General features: G+C 38.3%; 1 protein-coding gene across 7 annotated transcripts in view; it reads right to left on the bottom strand.

Annotated features, from left to right (window-relative positions):
- The window catches only part of NSD3 (nuclear receptor binding SET domain protein 3), a 114,143-nt gene that overhangs the window by 90,782 nt on the left and 4,486 nt on the right, over window positions 1-18,875 (bottom strand). Inside the window, exon 1 of one of the 7 annotated variants that reach the window (XM_037983563.2) lies at window positions 978-2,412. The exons of the other annotated variants lie outside the window; for them this stretch is intronic. The gene's annotated coding sequence lies outside the window, so the exon portion shown is untranslated. Of the gene's footprint in view, window positions 1-977; window positions 2,413-18,875 lie in introns of those variants that run through there. 7 annotated transcript variants of the gene reach the window in all.

Genomic DNA, 18,875 nt, shown 5'->3' on the forward strand with positions numbered 1-18,875 from the left:
ATGCACCTGAATTGTCCTATTTTCTTAAACACACAGTAATATTCCTATATAATACCCTGCTAATCTATCAAATTTACTCAATTTAAATAAGAATCAAGCCACATGCCATATAATTCCATTTACATGAAATGTCCAGAAGAGGCAAATCCATATAGACAGAAAGATGATTGGTGATTGTTAGGATTCGGGAGGAGGGAAGGAATGGAGGGTGACTGCTAATGCATACAGGGTCTCTTTTTGGGGTGATGGAATGTTCTGGAATTAGACAGTAGTGATGACTGCACAACCTTGTGAACATACTAAAGATCACTGAATTGTATACTTTAAAAGGGTGAATTTTATGCAACATAAATCACATCTCAACAAAAAAGTGCTCTAAAAAAATCAACAAGGCATTTATGTATGTTTCTCAACAATAAAGTCTCCAATACCTAAAGAATTACTGATTTGTACACATGTTAAATGTGCTTAAAATAAAAACCTTTATTCTTATCATTAAGCTATAGTAATTAAAAGGTGAGGTACTAGAAAAAGATGGACAATGAAACAGAATAAGATCCTAGGCACAGAACCATTCTATGGGAACGTGACATACAACAGAAGCAGCACTGCAGAGTAGCCAGAAAAGGATAGAAGATTCAAAGAATGGTCCTGGGACAACTGCTTATCCATTGAGAAAAAAATTTAGATACTCACCACGTAATGTATCAACCCCAGGTGGATTAAAGAGCTCGTATACACAGTAAAACTTTAAAACTTTTAAGAAAAAACAAAAATATGAACAGGACATCTTTCTGAACTCAGGTTGGGAAATGATTTCTTAAATATATAACAAGTATACAACATAAAGGAAATGATTAATGAAATCAACGATGTTAATTTTAAAAGCTGTATCACAAAAGACAACACAAGTGGAAAGATAAATCCCAAGACTGGGAGAAGATAGCCGCAATGCATAAATTCAAGCTCAGTTCTACCTTCCAACTTTCTTCTGGATCTGCCCGATTCTTGCTGTGTTCATTGGCTGTGTCTTACCATTTCTCATCTGCATTAGAACAACATCTTCTTAGCTATTCTTACTTCCAACCCTGTCTACCTCCAATCCACCCTCTACAACATTGACAATGCTTAAAAACAAAACCCCAAACCATTTAAATTTAGTAACATTCCATGGCTCCTCATGCCTCAGCATAAAATCCAAAGGCCCTTCATAATGTGGCCCCTGCTTCTTTGTCCGGCCACCTCTCCTGCTGCTTTGGCCTACCCATCTTGCCCTCCACCATCCTAGCTTTTCCTCTCTTATCTCCCACTCAACCTTAAAGATTCTATTCAGAGGTGTGAAAATACTCAAAGAAGCTTTTCCAGAACATCCCCACATACCACACACCCTCTGAAGCCAGAATGCATATTCCCTTCTGCTGGCATGGCATCCTACTATACTCGATCAGAGCACTAAACACATTCTACAGGCCATCCTGACATACAGGAAGGGTGTGTGTATAAGTGAATGTGACCTCAAAACATTTGTGTAAGAAAGAATAGTAAAATACTTTATTACAGAAATTCTAGACACCAGCTGCTGTTTAATTGTCCTCTGAATGCTGAGACAAGGTTGTGCTGAGGTTCAAGTGAATACTTCCTTCCCTTCCACTCTGCTGCGGCAGCAATGGGAAGGTGACCAAAAGTTACAGCCAGTTGTCCCCACCCCAACCTACACAGGCTTCTCTAATAAAACAAATATTTATTGAGTACCTATTGACCAGACACTGAGCTAAGCACTAAAGTTATAAGGATGAAAATTCAGACAAGGTCCCTGCAGTCATACAGCTTACATCACCATGTGGAAGAGACGGAGACAGAAAGGCAATAAAAGGAAAGTGCTGGAGATGAGGCTTGGAAATCGCCCTTCATGAGATGCATTTATTCATTTCACACTGAGTGCCTGCATGATGTCAAGTCCTGGGTATCAGAGAACAAATCCTTGTTTTCTGATCCCTACTGACAGAAAGGGACAAGTGTCCTGGATGACAAAGGAAAATATCCAGGGTTGAGAAGCTGGGGGTGTGACGACGGGGCGAGAGGATGCAGGGGACCTCTGGCATTTTTGGCCTAGGAAACAAGTTCTAACCTGCAGTGGAAGAGAGAGGGGCTCCTTTCCAAAGACCTACTATAAACCAGTACCTAAAGACTTCCATTGAGAACCTTCTTGGCTTCTTAGTATCACAGGTTTCAAATGATCTAGATTTTTAGAAGGGCTTTTCTTGATATGTTGCAAAACCAAATTATAAGTATTTAATGAAAGCACACTATAAAATTCCAGGAAATAAAAACAACTTAGATGCCAGAGAATACGGACAGACTGAAAGTTTGAGAACATGAAACTAGTTCATCCTTGAACTCCCAGAGCCAACTATAGTGCCTGGCACATTATCAATAAACAAATCAATCCAAAACAGAATAGAGTATTACAGTAAGGCGAGGGGAGGCGGTGGGGGGGGGGGCACAAGATTGGATTAACAATTTAAATAGCTTAATATGTGCTAATACCATTAAGTAACTAGTATTATTGAAATATCACAGGCTGTTTTTTAATGGCATGGATTTTGAACTGAGTATACAGATTTGTTTTTCCCTTCCTAAGAAAGGCCTCATAAACATAACGTCACTCAGAGGAAAACACAAAAAAATTTTGCCCCAATTATTTCTAAACTTTTTAAAAAGTTTAGTATATAATTTTTTTTAATTTTAGCAAGTAATCTTTTCATTAGAAAATTTAAATTAGATGCTATTTTATTAAGTGCTCAAAATACAGAGTGTAAATACATCATCCAAGAGTCACAACTTGATGAGAATTTTTTTCAAGAAACTTTAAATATTTACATAACCACATTAAATATGATGTGCTGTACCATGAATCTAATAATAATTCTACAAGCAGATATAAACAATTGACAACATATTGTGATTCATATTTTCCTAAACAGTGGGGATATTATGACATGAAGCTTTGTCTTTTGTATCAGTACACAAAACCTACATTCACTATGAACAGCATAAGAGAAACTGTCACAACATCATCACTGTAGAACATAACACATAATGAGAATCTGAAACTCTAATAAAACGACTTCCTTTTTTGTATCATTTATAGACTAATGCAAAACCTGTGCTCAATATAAAATCAATTTATTTTGGAATGTCATGAGATATTTAGGTGTCTTTGAGTAACTTCAGTGCTTAGAGAATTGTCAAATGTGTACTGATAACTGAAGTTCAGATTAATCTTTAGTTTCCAAAGCAAAGTGTAGTAGTGCCTTCAGTCATGGAAAGAAAAACAAAATAAAACTACTTCCGTGCTAACAAAGGTACTGTGTACTTCTACAGCTTGCTCACTGCTGTATCCCCGTCCCCTAGTATGTGAGGGATGAAAGCTGCTAAATGAACATAGGAATGGCAGCAAACACAATGCTGCAATGGAGAGATTATCCTACACTATTCAGGTGGACTCAACATAATCACAAGGATCCTCATCATCCTTTTGGTGGGAAGGATCAGACTCAGAGATTTCAAGACTGCTGACTTTGAAAATGGAGGAAGAGGGCCGGGCATGGTGGCTTATGCTTGTAATCTCAGCACTTTGGGAGGCATAGGCGAGTGGCTCACTTGAGGTCAGGACTTTGAGAGCAGCCTGGCCAACATAGTGAGACTCTACCTCTACTAAAAATACAAAAATTAGCTGGGCATGGTGGCGCGTGCCTGTAGTCCCAGCTACTCTGGAGGCTGAGGCAGGAGAATCACTTGAACCCAGGAGGCAGAGGTTGCCATGAGCTGAGATCGCACCTGCACTCTAGCCTGGGTAACAGAGTGAGACTCCGTCGCAAAAAAAAAAAAAAAAGGAAGGAAGCAGCTAGATAAATCAAGGTAACAGTTACTCTCCTACAGCCTCCAGAAGGAACGCAGCTTTGCCGACATCTTGATTTTAGTCCCATGTCAGACATCACGAAATTTAGAAGAATAAATCTGTGTCATTTAAAGCCATTAAGTTTGTTGTAATTTGTTACAGCAGCAGCAAGGGATTTTCTGAAAGCCTTTCCACTCACTTGGTTGTCTTCAGTTTCAGGAGCATCCCTATAAACAGAAGGAGGGGAATTCCTAGATTCATTAACCTCAGATTTGGGGTACCTAAAATAGAAATATCACTTTAAAAAGAAGTCTTAGGCTAGGCGCAGTGGCTCACGCCTGAATCCCAGCACTTTGGGAGGCCAAGGTGGGCGAATCACTTAAGGTCAGGAGTTCCAGACCAGCCTGGCCAACCTGGTGAAAGCTCATGTCTACTAAAAATACAAAAAAAAAAAAAAAAAAAAAAAAAAAAAAAAAAAAAAAAAAACCTTAGCTGGGCGTGGTGGTGCTCATCTGTAGTCCCAGCTACTCGGGAGGCTCAGGTGGGAGGATCGCTTGAACCTGGGAGGTGGAGGTTGCAGTGAGCCAAGATTGTGCCACTGCACTACAGCCTGGGTGACAGAGCAAGACTCTGTCTCAAACAACAACGACGACGACGACGACGACAACAACAACGAAAGAAGTCTTGCCCCATCACAACATAAATTGTTCTATCTATAGATACAGGCATGATGATGTGACCTACAATTTGTCCCTGGACAACCAGGAAAAGCCGTTCAGATTTTAATTGCTGGTAGGGTGTTACTGTCATCTCTCACATAAGCAGAAGAAACAGAAATTATTTCTCCCATTTCACTGGCACAGCTGCCGCAGTTTTCTATGCTCTGGAGTTTACTGTCATTCCAAGGGTAGACCTGACACAAATAACAAAATGGCAGTCAAGCCATTACTATGCATGACATAATAAGATGCTATGGGTCCTTTTACTACTAAAACACCTATTTAAGATTTTCAATTTCTGACAACCAAAATATCTGGGCTACATTGAATTTCGTGGCTGATTTTCATAAAAATATATAGGGAGAAAGAAAACTTGTAGTAATAAAGACAGCACTATAGTAAGAATCATTTTTTAAAGTCTTGTTAATTTAAACACGTAATAGTCACAGTTTTAAGAAAAGTCCCTCATAGCCATCACAAAGAATTATATTAATCCAACATTTTTTTCTAAAGAATAACCACTAAGTGGAAATATGTTTTGTAAAGATAAATAATGTTCAAGTTTCCTAACTAAACAGAGTTTCGGCCGGGTGCGGTAGCTCACGCCTGTAATCCCAGTACTTTGGGAGGCCGAGACTGGCGGATCACGAGGTCAGGAGATCGAGACCATCCTGGCTAACACGGTGAAACTCCGTCTCTACTAAAAATACAAAAAAATTAGCCGGGCGTAGTGGCGGGCACCTGTAGTCCCAGCTACTCGGGAGGCTGAGGCAGGAGAAAGGTGTGAACCCGGGAGGCGGAGCTTGCAGTGAACCGAGATCGCCCCATCGCACTCCAGCCTGGGTGACAGAGCAAGACTTCGTCTCAAAAAAAAAAAATAAATTAATTAAAAATAAACAGACTTTCATTCACATTTTAAAACACTACTCAAGAACAAGCATAGGAATAACTGAGTAAAAACAAAACCCATCGCACATTTATCATGTTGGCTTTCAAAAATTAGGAATTAAGTCACCTAATTTACTATAAGAGAATGTTTGATCTCTACTCACAGATAACACAAACCAGCATCAGCCAAGTGCTGCTTATATCAAAGTGCCCATGTCTGCTACAAAGTGATGTTCATTCATGGATCATAAGTCAAAAAACACACTGGATATTAGGAGTTGGCAGTCCTCCTCTCCATTCCACCAATGGCATACAAATGACTTTTAGTAAATCCCATAACCTCTGTTTTCCCAAATACATGAGACTGACTAGTCAAAAACTGACCACGGAAATATTTTCTCACGTTTGTTTCCATTTTCTAGCTCTATAAGGCGGACAGAATTTATTTAGTATATATCATACGTCTGGACAAAAGTTTTATTTTTAATTGAGTTCCTAGAGAAAAATTTCTATACAAAATTAATCAGCTTGAATCACCCACACCAACACTGCCAAAATAAGCAAAAGCTGAGTCTTACCTTGCCTATTCCTAGATTCCAAGTGCTATGTTATGTACCTTTCTCTTGTAGAGTCCTACTTTTGTTTTGTCTGTGATGTGGTCCATTACTGAACACCAACTATGTACTAGACCCTGTTCTAGGTCTTGGGAAATCCAAAGAAATAAGATTCTAGTCTCATGGAGCTAAAATAAACAAGGAAATTTCAGACAGTGATATGCTACTATAAAACAGGGTAATACAATAAAGGGACAGGGGGCTGGATTCTTTTCTTTAGAGATGGAGTCTTGCTCCGTCACCCAAGCTGGAGTACACTGGCACGATCTCAGTTCACTGTAACCTCTGCCTCCTAGGTTCAAGCGATTCTCCTGCCTCAGCCTCCAGTGTAGCTGCAATTACAGGTGCCCGCCATCATACCCAGCTAATTTTTGTATTTTTAGTAGATACGGGGTTTCCCCATGTTGGCCAGGCTAGTCTCGAACTCCTGACCTCAAGTGATCCACCTGCCTTGGTCTCCCAAAGTGCTGGGATTACAGGCGTGAGCCACCACACCCTGTTTAGATTTTTATTAAAAAAAACTAATGAAGGCCGGGCGCGGTGGCTCACGCTTGTAATCCCAGCACTTTGGGAGGCCGAGGCAGGTGTATCACCTGAGGTCGGGAGTTCAAGACCAGCCTGACCAACATGGAGAAACCCCGTCTCTACTAAAAATACAAAATTAGCCAGGGTGGTGGCACATGCCTGTAATCCCAGCTACTTGGGAGGCTGAGGCAGGAGAATCGCTTGAACCCGGGAGGCGGAGGTTGCGGTGAGCCGAGATCGCGCCATTGCACTCCAGCCTGGGCAAAAAGAGTGAAACTCTGTCTCAAAAAAAAAAAAAATAAATAAACAAAAAAACTAATGAAACCAAAACCAGGAATCAGTCATAATAGAGAGGCTTGAAAAAGACAAGGAAAAAGATGATCATCAGTTAATATCTTTTATTTCCTTTGAAGTTCACTCTGTTTCAGAGGCTTCTGAGTTATGACTATAGCAAAAAGATTTAAATTATGGTTTACTCAAGTATTCCATGTAGTATAAAGTTTAAATCTTAAATGTTACATAAACATAACTGGTCCAAAATATACTGAAATGGAACTCTCAGGAGGCTGAGGCATGAGAATCATTTGAACCTGGGAAGTGAAGGTTGCAGTGGGCCAAGATCACACCTCTGCACTCCAGTCTGGGTGATAGTGTGAGATTCTATCTCAAAAAAAAAAAAAAAAAAAAATACTGAAATGAAAGCACTGCATTATGTATTTAAATCATTTTGTTGGTTGGCAATCTATAGTCTGCTAATAATTGCATTGATTAAAAGACTTTTAAAATATTCCAGCTTTCAACTTCCAAACAATATTATTGATAAATTATAGTTATCTTTCTTTCCCATGAAGAATGTATTTACCATCTAACATAGCAGGCACACTGGAAAAATGAGATTTTAATGTGTCTAGCCCACAAAAACACACAAATATAGTAATCACAAGGCAAAGAATGTACAATTACGTCCACATCTACTTAATTTTTTTTTTTTTTTTTTGAGAAGGAGTCTCGTTCTGTCACCAGGTTGGAGTGCAATGGCGCAATCTCGCTCACTGCAACCTCTGCTACCCAGGTTCAAGCGATTCTCTGCCTCAGCCTCGCAAGTAGCTGGGATTACAGATGCCCGCTACCACACCGGCTAATTTTTGTATTTTTAGTAAAGATGGGGTTTCAACATGTTGGCCAGGATGGTCTTGATCTCTTAACCTCATGATCCACCCACCTCAGCCTCCCAAAGTGCTGGGATTATAGGTGTGAGCCACCGCGCCCGGCCTATATCTACTTAATTCTTTCCCTTCACTAAGAATAGCTAATTCTGGGCTAACCACGTGTAGCTATTTATATTTAAACAAGTTAAAATTAAATTACATTAAAAATTTAGTTCCTCAGTTACACTGGCCATATTTCAAGCATTCAACATCAACATGTGGCTAAGGTTACCATATTGGTCAGTGCAGATAAAGAGTATTTCCGTCATCACAGAAAATTCTATTAGACAGTGCTGATCTACATTATTTTTCAAATTTTACCTTAACAAAAACATCCTTTAAAAGCGTATAAAAAATAAGATTAATTATAAATTTTTAAAGAAATCTGTTAATATTACTGTGATGATAGAAAGAAGTCACGTAAGAGGAAGTTCAGCAAATAGATCTCTATGGCAGAGCAAGACAAACTCAGCCATCTAGGGACAAGCAAAATGTCCACAAAGTAGAAGGATGTACTCTAACATTGGTCTTAGAGTCACGAGACTTGAATTTTAGTTCTGCTTCTACCTCTAACTTAGCTGCATAAATTCTGAGGACAGACAATATCTTTGGGTTTTCATTTAACATCATAAGAAAGGTTGGATCAGGTGATCCACATATATAAAATGATCACAAAAAATGGGAAAATGAGCTGTGATTCCTCCTAGTTATCAATAAATAAGTGTAGCGCTTGAGTTTTCATTCTAACAAGAATATATATGTGGTTAAAATACTAACTTTTGGCCAGGTGTGGTGGCTTATGCCTGTAATCCCAGCACTTTGGGCGGCCAAGGCAGGCGGACCTGAGGTCAGAAGTTCAAGACCAGCCAAGCCAACATGGTGAAACCCCGTCTCTGCTAAAAATACAAAAATTAGCTGGGTGTGGTAGTGGGTGCCTGTGGTCCCAGCTACTAGGGAGGCTGAGGCAGGAGAATCACTTGAACCTGGGAGGTGGTGGTTGTGGTGAGCCGAGATTGTGCCACTGCACTCCAGCCTGGGTAGGACTAAGTTATTAAGTTTATCTTTTTTATTTTGGGACTCTGTCTCAAAATAAATAAATAAATAAACAACTTTAAATCTTATCTGCCACCTTAACAATATTTAAGATGACCATTATTTGCAATATCAAACAATTATATGAAATTCACAGCCAATACACTTAGCTACATAAATAGGATTTTAGGGAGTAAAATCAGCATGGCCACCATAATTCTCTTTACAAAATCCTAGTATGGAATTAAGGCGTGTTAGAGAAGTATGTTTTCTTTTAACTTTTCTGAGTTTAAACTACTAATAGAGCAAAACATCTTTTTTTTTTTTTTGAAACAGAGTTTTACTCTTGTTGCCCAGGCTGGAGTGCAGTGGCACGATCTTGGCTCACTGCAACCTCCGCCTCCAGGGTTCAAGTGATTCTCCTGCCTCAGCCTCCCAAGTAGCTGGGATTATAGGCATGTGCCATCACACCCATCTAAAAGGGGTTACACCATGTTAGTCAGGCTGGTCTCGAACTCCTGACCTCAGGTGATCCACTTGCCTCAGCCTCCCAAAGTGTTGGGATTACAGGTGTGAGTCACTGCGCCAGGCAGCAAATTATCTGTAAAGAATAACTGTGCTACTCCACAATCTGTTTAACTCTAGTGTGGTCACCTCAAATATTTTCTGAAATGTGTTCACTTTAAATTTTCCACTAAAAATTTAGAGAAGAATGTTTACAGAAGGATGATGGTTAAAGACATTAAAATATCCTGAATTAGGAAGTGACCTGAATGAAGTTGAACTTAGTTAATAAAATACAAAAAAGAAAACAACAAAAAAGTATTTCACTTAACCATAAACTCTGTCACTAAATTCAATCATATGGTTTTTACTTGACTATGATTCCATTAAGTTATACAACATTTTAGGTTGCTTTGTAGTTCCTATTTTTTTCCTGACTAAACCACATTACTATTGAACTGCCTTTTACCAATACAAAGCCTACTAGTAAAACACCCTGTTTCCCTTATCTATCTAGTTTAACCTCAACTATCTTCACTTTGTTGTTGACCACACCCGGCAACAACAGACATGGTATTACTACTTGAAGGAAATTACATTATTTTCCAATCCTTTACAGCAAGGGTAGTTGCTCACAATGAAAATTACTACAAACAACTTTCATCAGTCATCTTGTTCCATTCACCATGAACTCTAGTAAACTAACAAATTCATCCACATATTTTCCTACCTACTTCCTGGACAAACTTTTAAATTACGGTAAAATGGTTCGAGATTGGTTCTTAAAATTTTGCAAGCATTCAAATTTACTTTCTTTTACCTTGTATTTTCCATTCCCCACAAAAAGGCAAAATAGAATGTATGCCAAAGATGATATGTAGTTTTTAAAACACTAAGCAATTTATTGTATCTAAAATAATAATTTACTAAGTATATCTTTTCTATAAAGACCAGTGTGGGTTTTGTTTGTTTATCACTTTAGTATTTTAGGTTCAACTGTACTCAACAAGCAGTTTTCAAAATAAGCAATAAAAGTTAGAAAATTCAGAATTTCATACTATATATCCAAATTTCACGTCACCTATTTGTTTAATCAGAATACCAAGCTTTAGTGAAGCTTTAGCCATCATGAAGTTGTAATAACAACAATGGAAGTGAAATTGGACTGGAAAGTTAACTTCATGTTCAAATTTGAACCAGCACGAATTCTCTTACCAATATAACCTAGGCAAAGATTCTCTTCAGGTATTAGTTGAGGTTCAACTTTTAACTTCTATGAAAGTGAGTTTAGGCCAATTGAGTTCATTTCTTCTTCCATTAAACATGTGACTAAAGACTAGTTCATTTTGTGTACATTATTATTCTTCTATTAAAAAAGTTATTCATTATCCACTATATGTCTGGTACAGTTCTACACGCAGTCTAGTACTTCTAATTTGAATCCCTGTAACTCCAAGAATAATTTTCATTTGCACTTTTAGAGATAAGAACAGTGATCTTCAGTGGTAAAGTGAAGTTGGGATAGGAACTCAGACCTCCTTGACTCTTGCCCTATACTTCACTGCCCTCCCAGTTTTGTTTTTTGTTTTTTTTTTTGAGATGGAATCTCACTCTGTCACCCAGGCTGGAGTGCAGTGGTACAATCTCAGCTCACTGCAACCTCTGCCTTCTGGGTTCAAGCGATTCTCTTGCCTCAGCCTCCCGAGTAGCTGGGACTACAGGCGAGCGCCATAACGCTGGCTAATTTTTGTGTTTTTAGTAGAGACGGGGTTTCACCATGTTGACCAGGGTGGTCTCAAACTCCCGACCTCAAGTGATCCACCCACCCGGCCTCCCAAGGTGCTGGGATTACAGGTGTGAGCCACCACGCCCAGCCAACCCACTCAGTTTTTAAAAAATGTTTTGTTAAATAGCTTAAGCAAGCAAAACAAAAGAACAACTTTCAGGGGTGAAGGTCAGTTAGAACAAAGCAAACGTCTCTTAATAAAAAGAAAGCCATATTTTCTATAAGGTGATAAGTTTGCTACAGCTAACTGTATAGGTAACACTTTCCACAGATGTTTTCTAAAATAAAGTGTTTCTAAATCAAATTTGAATTTTTAAAAAAACATTTTAAGCCATACACAATACTCTCTCAATAAAGACATTCTCACTGTCCAGGAGAATAATTTTATAATCCAAAAAATATACCTCATATTTTGTTTCATCAGCTTAAACTTAATATGTCAGGTTTTCTTAAAATGGGACGTAGGAGCATCATCTTTTCACGGAGGACTTTCTAAAATGTCACTCAAATGCATATAAAGTATATGTCACACAAGCTGTTGTGTTCCTGTATACTGTACTACACTTTAGATGTTACAAATAAATGCTGTTTTTAAAACAAAACTTTATAATATTGCTGGGTTTAAACTGGTTCAAACCTTTCTGGAAATGTTCTAAAACTGATTGTGGTGACAGTTATTCAACCCTGTGAACATACTAAAAGCCACTGCATGGTATACTTTAAATGGATGAATTTTATGGTATGTGAATTATATCTCAATAAAACTGTTATTTTTAAAAATCTTTCAAGAGAACAGTTTGGAAATATGTATCAAAAGCTTTCAAAATGTTTATATCTTTTAGGTAATTTTACTTCTAGGAATTTATTGTAATGAAATAATCAGCCATATAATTTTTTTAATGTATAAGGATGTCCATCAACTTACAATGTCCCCAAATTGCAAACTGCCTAAAAGACCCTCAACACAGAATGGTAAACAGGTAATAGCACACCTGTACATTGAAATTCTATATCAATTTTTAAAATCACAAACATTTATTTCATAATGTATTAAATAATAAAACATGTTACAAAATAATATGGATGCACAATTCCAATTATGTAAAAAAATACATACGAAAAAGTATTGGAGGGATATACAACAAAATATTAACAGTAGTTACTGCTAGTTAATAGAATTTTAAATAATTTTAATTTTCTTTATACCTTCTGGTTTCCAATTTCTCTGTAATAAACAATCCTTACATAAATGTTATTTTAAAACTAGTCACTTTGGAGAAGTTCAAGTTTTTCATTAAAAAATAAAAACTAACAGGTGGTAATGACACAGAAACCATGAGGTGAATAAAAGCATATTAACTCTACTGCATACACAAAGCCAAACTACTTAATTTATCTTTTTAAAAATATCAAGTTATATTTACTTCCACATCTAGGAAAACTCAACATACATGTTCCTTTCAAGATTTAAAATCGCTATCACCCATGCAAGGGAAAAATTAGCAAGAAATATATTTAATCTTCAGTGGGAGTAAAAAAGAAAAACATGCCATTGCACTACAGAAAAGAATTCAAGGATACAATAAAGCAAAGCAAGAAGTTTCTCACCACAATCTAATATGAAATACTGTATTCTGATGCATTTGAATCTTGCAGAGATCATACAAAAGGAGACCGCTTAGAGTGACAAAATTATAATAACCAAATAAAGGCTTTAATTTATAAAAATGCCTTTCTCAAAGTTCACATTGCAGAGCTGTACGCAAATAGACCGTATTCAGCAGGTACTCAGAGGGAAAAAAGCATTCAAATTTTTCTGCTATCCTAATCCTCAAAAATCAACACTTAACCTTTCCAAATACCTAAGAAAATATTCTTGAAGGCCAGGAAAGCATAATGCAGTTTCTCCAGCTTCGAAAGAAATTTGGTTCTCTTGGCCAAATTACAGAAAAGTTAAAACTCAAGAAGTACCAAGGATGAAGCGTCAAACATAGATTGTCATCACTGATTACTTCTCAGGTTAATAGTTTTTGAATGGTTCCAATACTGCAAAAGCAAGAGTGTAAACTCGATTTTGTTAAATAAGATAGTTAATCTAAGAAATTAACAATATAGACAAATCGACATTTTCTAAGTAAGTAATTTTAGAGTTTGCATGTTAATTTAAAACCTAATCATTGAATCTTACCAAAAAGTGCAACAGAGATGAACTCTAAACACTTTGTATAAAACAGCATTTTCTTATAGGATTCAGTATTATTTTTTGTTATTCATCGGTAAGGAACTAAGATTTCAAATCACTAAACACTGATAATAAATGTTAGAAAGCTACCTTAAAAACATTGTTCAGATACCCCTTCTGGCAATAACAATTAAAAACTAGCTGTTCAGTTTTTATATTCGTTGAACTTGCATTGTTATGAATTCTTCAGGTTCTTTTTTATTTTATTTTATTTTATTTTTTGAGACAGTTTCGCTCTTTCGCCCAGGCTGGAGTGAAGTGGCGCAATCTCGGCTCACGGCAACCTACGCCTCCTGGGTTCAAGCGATTCTCCTGGATCAGTCTCCCAAGCAGCTGGGATTATAGATGCCCACCACCACGCCCGGCTAATTTTTGTCGTTTTAGTAGAGATGGGGTTTCGCCATGTTGGCCAGGCTGGTCTCCAACACCTCACCTCAGGTGATCCGCCCGCCTTGGCCTCCCTGACTGCTGGGATTACAGGCGTAAGCCACCGCGCCTGGTTCACGCCTGGCCAATATGGCAAAACCCCGTCTCTACTAAAACTACAAAAATTAGCTGGGTGTGGTGGCGGGCGCCTGTGGTCCCTGCTACTCAGAAGGCTGACGCAGGAGAATCGCTTGAACCCAGGAGGCGGAGGTTACAGTGAGCCGAGACTGCGCCACTGGACTCCAGCCTGGCCAACAGAGCAAGACTCTGTCTCAAAAAAAAAAAGAAAGAAAGAAAGAAAGAAAAAAAGAAAAAAGAAAAACCCAAGGACATCAATACATTTTTGTCCCTAATGTCCAACTACCACCAAAGCAATACCAGCTAAACCAATGAGGTTGTCTCTGCAGCTTTTCTTAAAGGACTTATTACCTGGGTGATAGTTACCCGATGTTCACTTTTTTTCCCTAAGACGGAGAGTCTTGCTTTGTCGCTCAGGCTGGAGTGCAGTGGCGCAATCTCAGCTCACTACAACCTCCGCCTCCCTGGTTCAAGTGATTCTCCTGCCTCAGCCTTCCGAGTAGCTGGGATTACAGGCGTGTGCCACCACGCCTAGCTAATTTTTGTATTTTCACTTCCTAATTATTTGTTTATACTGTACATTCAAGTTTTATATGCTTTTTTATATTTCACATTTCATAACGTAAAAGGCTTTAAAATGCCTATTTCTTAAAGTTTTTGTTTGTTTTTTACATACAGCTTTCTTAAGCCTCCACAGCTAAGAGAAATTAGATAACATAAGATTAAATAGACACAATATTGTCTTGGTTATGGTCCAAATGCCACTAGGCGTATCTCCATATGATCTTCTTAATCTCAAATCAATTTGATAAACTAATTTTTTTAACCTATGAAATCCCAATAAGCTACCCATTCTTAAATTTAAAATGCCTCCCCATAAGGATCACTTGAGGCCAAGTGTTCAAGGTCAGCCAGGCAACAAAGGGAGACTCCATCTCTACAAAAATTTTTTTTAAAATAGCTAGGGAGACCAGCACAGTGGCTCATGCCTGTAATCCCAACACTTTGGGAGGACGAGGTGGGAAGACTGGTTGAGCCCAGGAGCTCAAGACCAGCCTGGGCAACTTGGTGAAACCTGGTATCTACAAAAAAAGAAAAACAAAATTAGCTGGGAGTGGTGGCACATGCCTGTAGTCCCAGCTACTCAGGAGGCTGAGGTGAGAGGATCACCTGAGCCTGCGAAGTTGAGTCTGCAGTGAGCCATGATAGTGCCACTGCACTCCAGCCTAGGTGGTAGAGTTAAGACCCTGTCTCAAAAAAAAGAAAAAAATTAGCTGGGCAGGGCGGCACATGTGTGTAGTCATAGCTATTCCAGAGGCTGAGGCCAGGAGAACTGCTTGATCCAAGGAGTTCAAGACTGCAGTGAGCTAGGATCATGTCACTACACTCCAGCCTGGACAAGAGAGCAAGACCCTGTCTCTAAAAATAAAAAAAATAAAAATAAACCTCCTATATATCTTAGGATAACTTATACCAAAATAAGAAAAAGCACATCTATAGTAGAAAAATACTTGTTACTTAATATTTAATTATCTATTGGAATGTGGATAATATAAGCTATGAAGAAAAATCAGGACACACACACTCTTAATTTTTTTTTTAAGTAATCATACAGAGCCAGGTGCAGTGGCACCTGCCTGTAGTCCCAGCTACTAGAGAAGCTGAGACATGAAGACTGCTTGAGCCCAAGAAGGAACCCAGGAGGCGGAGCTTGCAGTGGGCCGAGATCACGCCCCTGCACTCCAGCCTGGGCAACAGAGGGAGGCTCCATCTCGGAAAAAAATAAAAATAATAAATAAATAAATAACAATTATTGTGCTTTCTAACTTTACATTTTAAAAAAGTCAAGTTATTCTGTGGGAATTCTACCAAACACCTCAGAAGATGCCAAATAAATGTAAGGTATTATTCATGTTTTATCTTTCCATGCTACACATGGCTAAAACTGAAACAGTACGAATATTAACAATTTTCATTTTCCTAGTTACTCTCTTTAAGTAGCCCTAAACATAGATGGAAAAAAGAACCTAGTAATAAAATATTAGAAGGGGGAAAAAGTTATCACTGTGTATCAGTTAATGACAATAAAGATCCACATCTAAAAAAACAAGCTAAGAATACTTTTTCAAAGAGCTTTTATAATTCAAAATCTTATCAAAAAAGTTGTGCTTTAGGAGTAACAACACATCCATGTAGTAAAAACTGAACATTCTCTAAGTCCACACAATTTTAAATATACCTTTGCCTTCTTTTCATGTTACACAGTGTAGGTACAACATACTACAGAAGTGTTTAAAGTCTTTACTACATATTTACTAAGAACAACAGTAAAAATGAAAACGAAACTGTAAGCTTTTTAAAAAAGGTTAGGTAATGTTAGTATAAGCAATTTCTTAAATTTGTCTGTTAATATTTATAAAAATATAAATCTTATTTATAACTTATAAATATAATTTATAAAAAGATTGGCCTGCAGAAATAAAGTTCACCATTCATTTAAAAACTCAAATGCTGGACATGTTAATTAACAAATAAATGAATTATCTTAGTTGCTTTTTCAAAAAATAATAGACTGCTTTTTTTTTTAAAAAAAAAAGTAAAACTAAAAACAGAATTGCATTGAAAAACAGATTTTATGGACAGATGCCAAGTTCTAAGCATTTTTAAAGCTTTAACGATTTTAATTTCTTAAGTGTCTACAACAGACAAGATTATCTTTTTGTTTTAAAAGATCCCAATGAATAAGTAACCATTTTCTTCTTGATAGAAAAAAAAAAAATTTAAATAAAGTAATCAACAGTGCCTGCTAAGATTTTTAACTTGTTTTCAAATACGGATTTTTAGCTCACTTTAAAATTTTTACCAATGTCTCTATTTTTTTTCCAGGTCCTTTTCTAAGATCATGATGGACCTCTAATTTTTTTCATTTCATAGCTCTTATTTTATTGATAATTTTATTCAAACAGGAAAAAGTCCACTAAAATCCACTTCATACAAAAACACACACTTCAAGATAACTTGGACACAATTCATTTTTGCATGTAAAAATATTTTGTGCATATATGTTCACAACATGGTGAATAAAATATGAAAAAATACAAGATCTCTTTCCTCACTGCAGCTTACTCCCCTTTAACTCATTATACTAAATATACTTAACCTTAAGTTTGCCCCGTCACCTTGAGCTTTCATAGGTAGCTCTAATTCTTTCTTTTCTTTCTTTCTTTCTTTTTTTTTTTTTTTTTTTTGAGAAGTTTTGCTGTTATTGCCCAGGCTGCAGTGAAATGGTGTGACCTCAGCTCACTGCAACCTCTGCCTCCCGGTTCAAGCGATTCTCCTGCTTCAGCCTCCAGAGTAGCTGGGATTACAGGTGCACACCACCAGGCCCGGCTAATTTTTTGTATTTTTTAGTAGAGAGAGGGTTTCACCATGTTGGCCTGGCTGGTCTTGAACTCCTGACCTCAGGTGATCCACCCGCCTTGGCCCCCCAAAGTGCTGGGGTTACAGGGTGAGCTACTGCCCCCGGCCAGGCAGCTCCAACACTTTTATAGTAAGGAAGTAATAGGTTGTGCTATAAAGAACCAAGTAATGGGTTTGCCACAAAAGCCCCGGACTTCACTTCCATAGGCCTCAGTTTTCTCTCTTGTAAAATAAAGTAGTTGTACTAGCTTCCATTTAACAGGCTATTAGGAACTTAATTCACGACCAACTATTATTTACTTATAATAGCAAAACCTGCTAACTAAATGTTAATATTTTAAACAATGCAATACTTATAGGACCCTTTAAAAAAAAAAAAGCTGTGGATCCATATGTACTAATTTTTATGGTTCTTGTTTTTTGTTTTGTTTTGTTTTTGAGACGGAGTCTCGCTTTGTCTACCAGGCTGGAATGCAGTGGTACAATCTCAGCTCAGTGCAACCTCCGCCTCCTGGGTTCAAGTGATTGGCCCGTCTCAGCCTCCCGAGTAGCCAGGATTACAGGCAAGCACCACCATGCCCGGCTAATTTTTGTATTTTTAGTAGAGACGGGGGTTTCACCATGCTGGCCAGACTGGTCTCAAACTCCTGACCTCAAGTGATCCTCCCGCCTCAGCCTCCCAAAGTGCAGGGATTACAGACGTGAGCCACCACCATGCCCGGCCTTGTTTTGTTTTTGAGACGGAATCTCGCTCTGTCATTCAGGCTAGAGTGCAGTGGCGCAATCTCAGCTTACTGCAGCTTCCCCCTCGGGGTTCAGGCAATTCTCCCATCTCAGCCTCCCGAGTAGCTGGGATTACAGGTGCCGCCACCACACCTGGCTAATTTTTGTATTTTTAGTAGAGATGGGTGTTTCGCCACGTTGGCCAGGCTGGTCTCAAACTCCTGACCTCAAGCGATCCGCCCGCCTCAGCCTCCCTCCCAAAGTGCTGGGATTACAGGCGGTGAGCCACTGCGCCCAGTTGCGGATCCATAGGTACTAATTTAAAAAGATGTCCCAGATAGGCTGTTAAAACGAAAAAGTGGGCGGGTGCGGTGGCTCACGCTTGTAACCCCAGCACTTTGGGAGACCGAGGCAGGCAGATCAGCTGAGGACAGGAGTTTGAGACCTGCCTGGCCAAAATGGTGAAACCTCGTCTCTACTAAAAATACAGAAATTAGTGGGCATGGTGGTGCATGCCTGTAATCCCAGCTACTCGGGAGAGTGAGGCAGGAGAACCGCTTGAACCGGGAGGCGGAGGTTGCAGTGAGCCACGATTGCGCCACTGCACTCCAGCCTGGGCAACAATAGCGAAACTCTGTCTCGAAAAACAAACAAATAAAAAAACAAAAAAGCAAAATGCAGATAGTATGACCCATTTGTAAATATTTTAAGGGAAATATACACATACATGCATAGAAGTTTTCTAGAAGGACATACAAGAAAATTCAAGTGGTTATCAGTGGAGAATGAAGAATGCTAACTGTATTTTT

The sequence above is a fragment of the Chlorocebus sabaeus genome, chromosome 8 (assembly GCF_047675955.1).
Source record: "Chlorocebus sabaeus isolate Y175 chromosome 8, mChlSab1.0.hap1, whole genome shotgun sequence".
Taxonomy (NCBI): domain Eukaryota; kingdom Metazoa; phylum Chordata; class Mammalia; order Primates; family Cercopithecidae; genus Chlorocebus; species Chlorocebus sabaeus.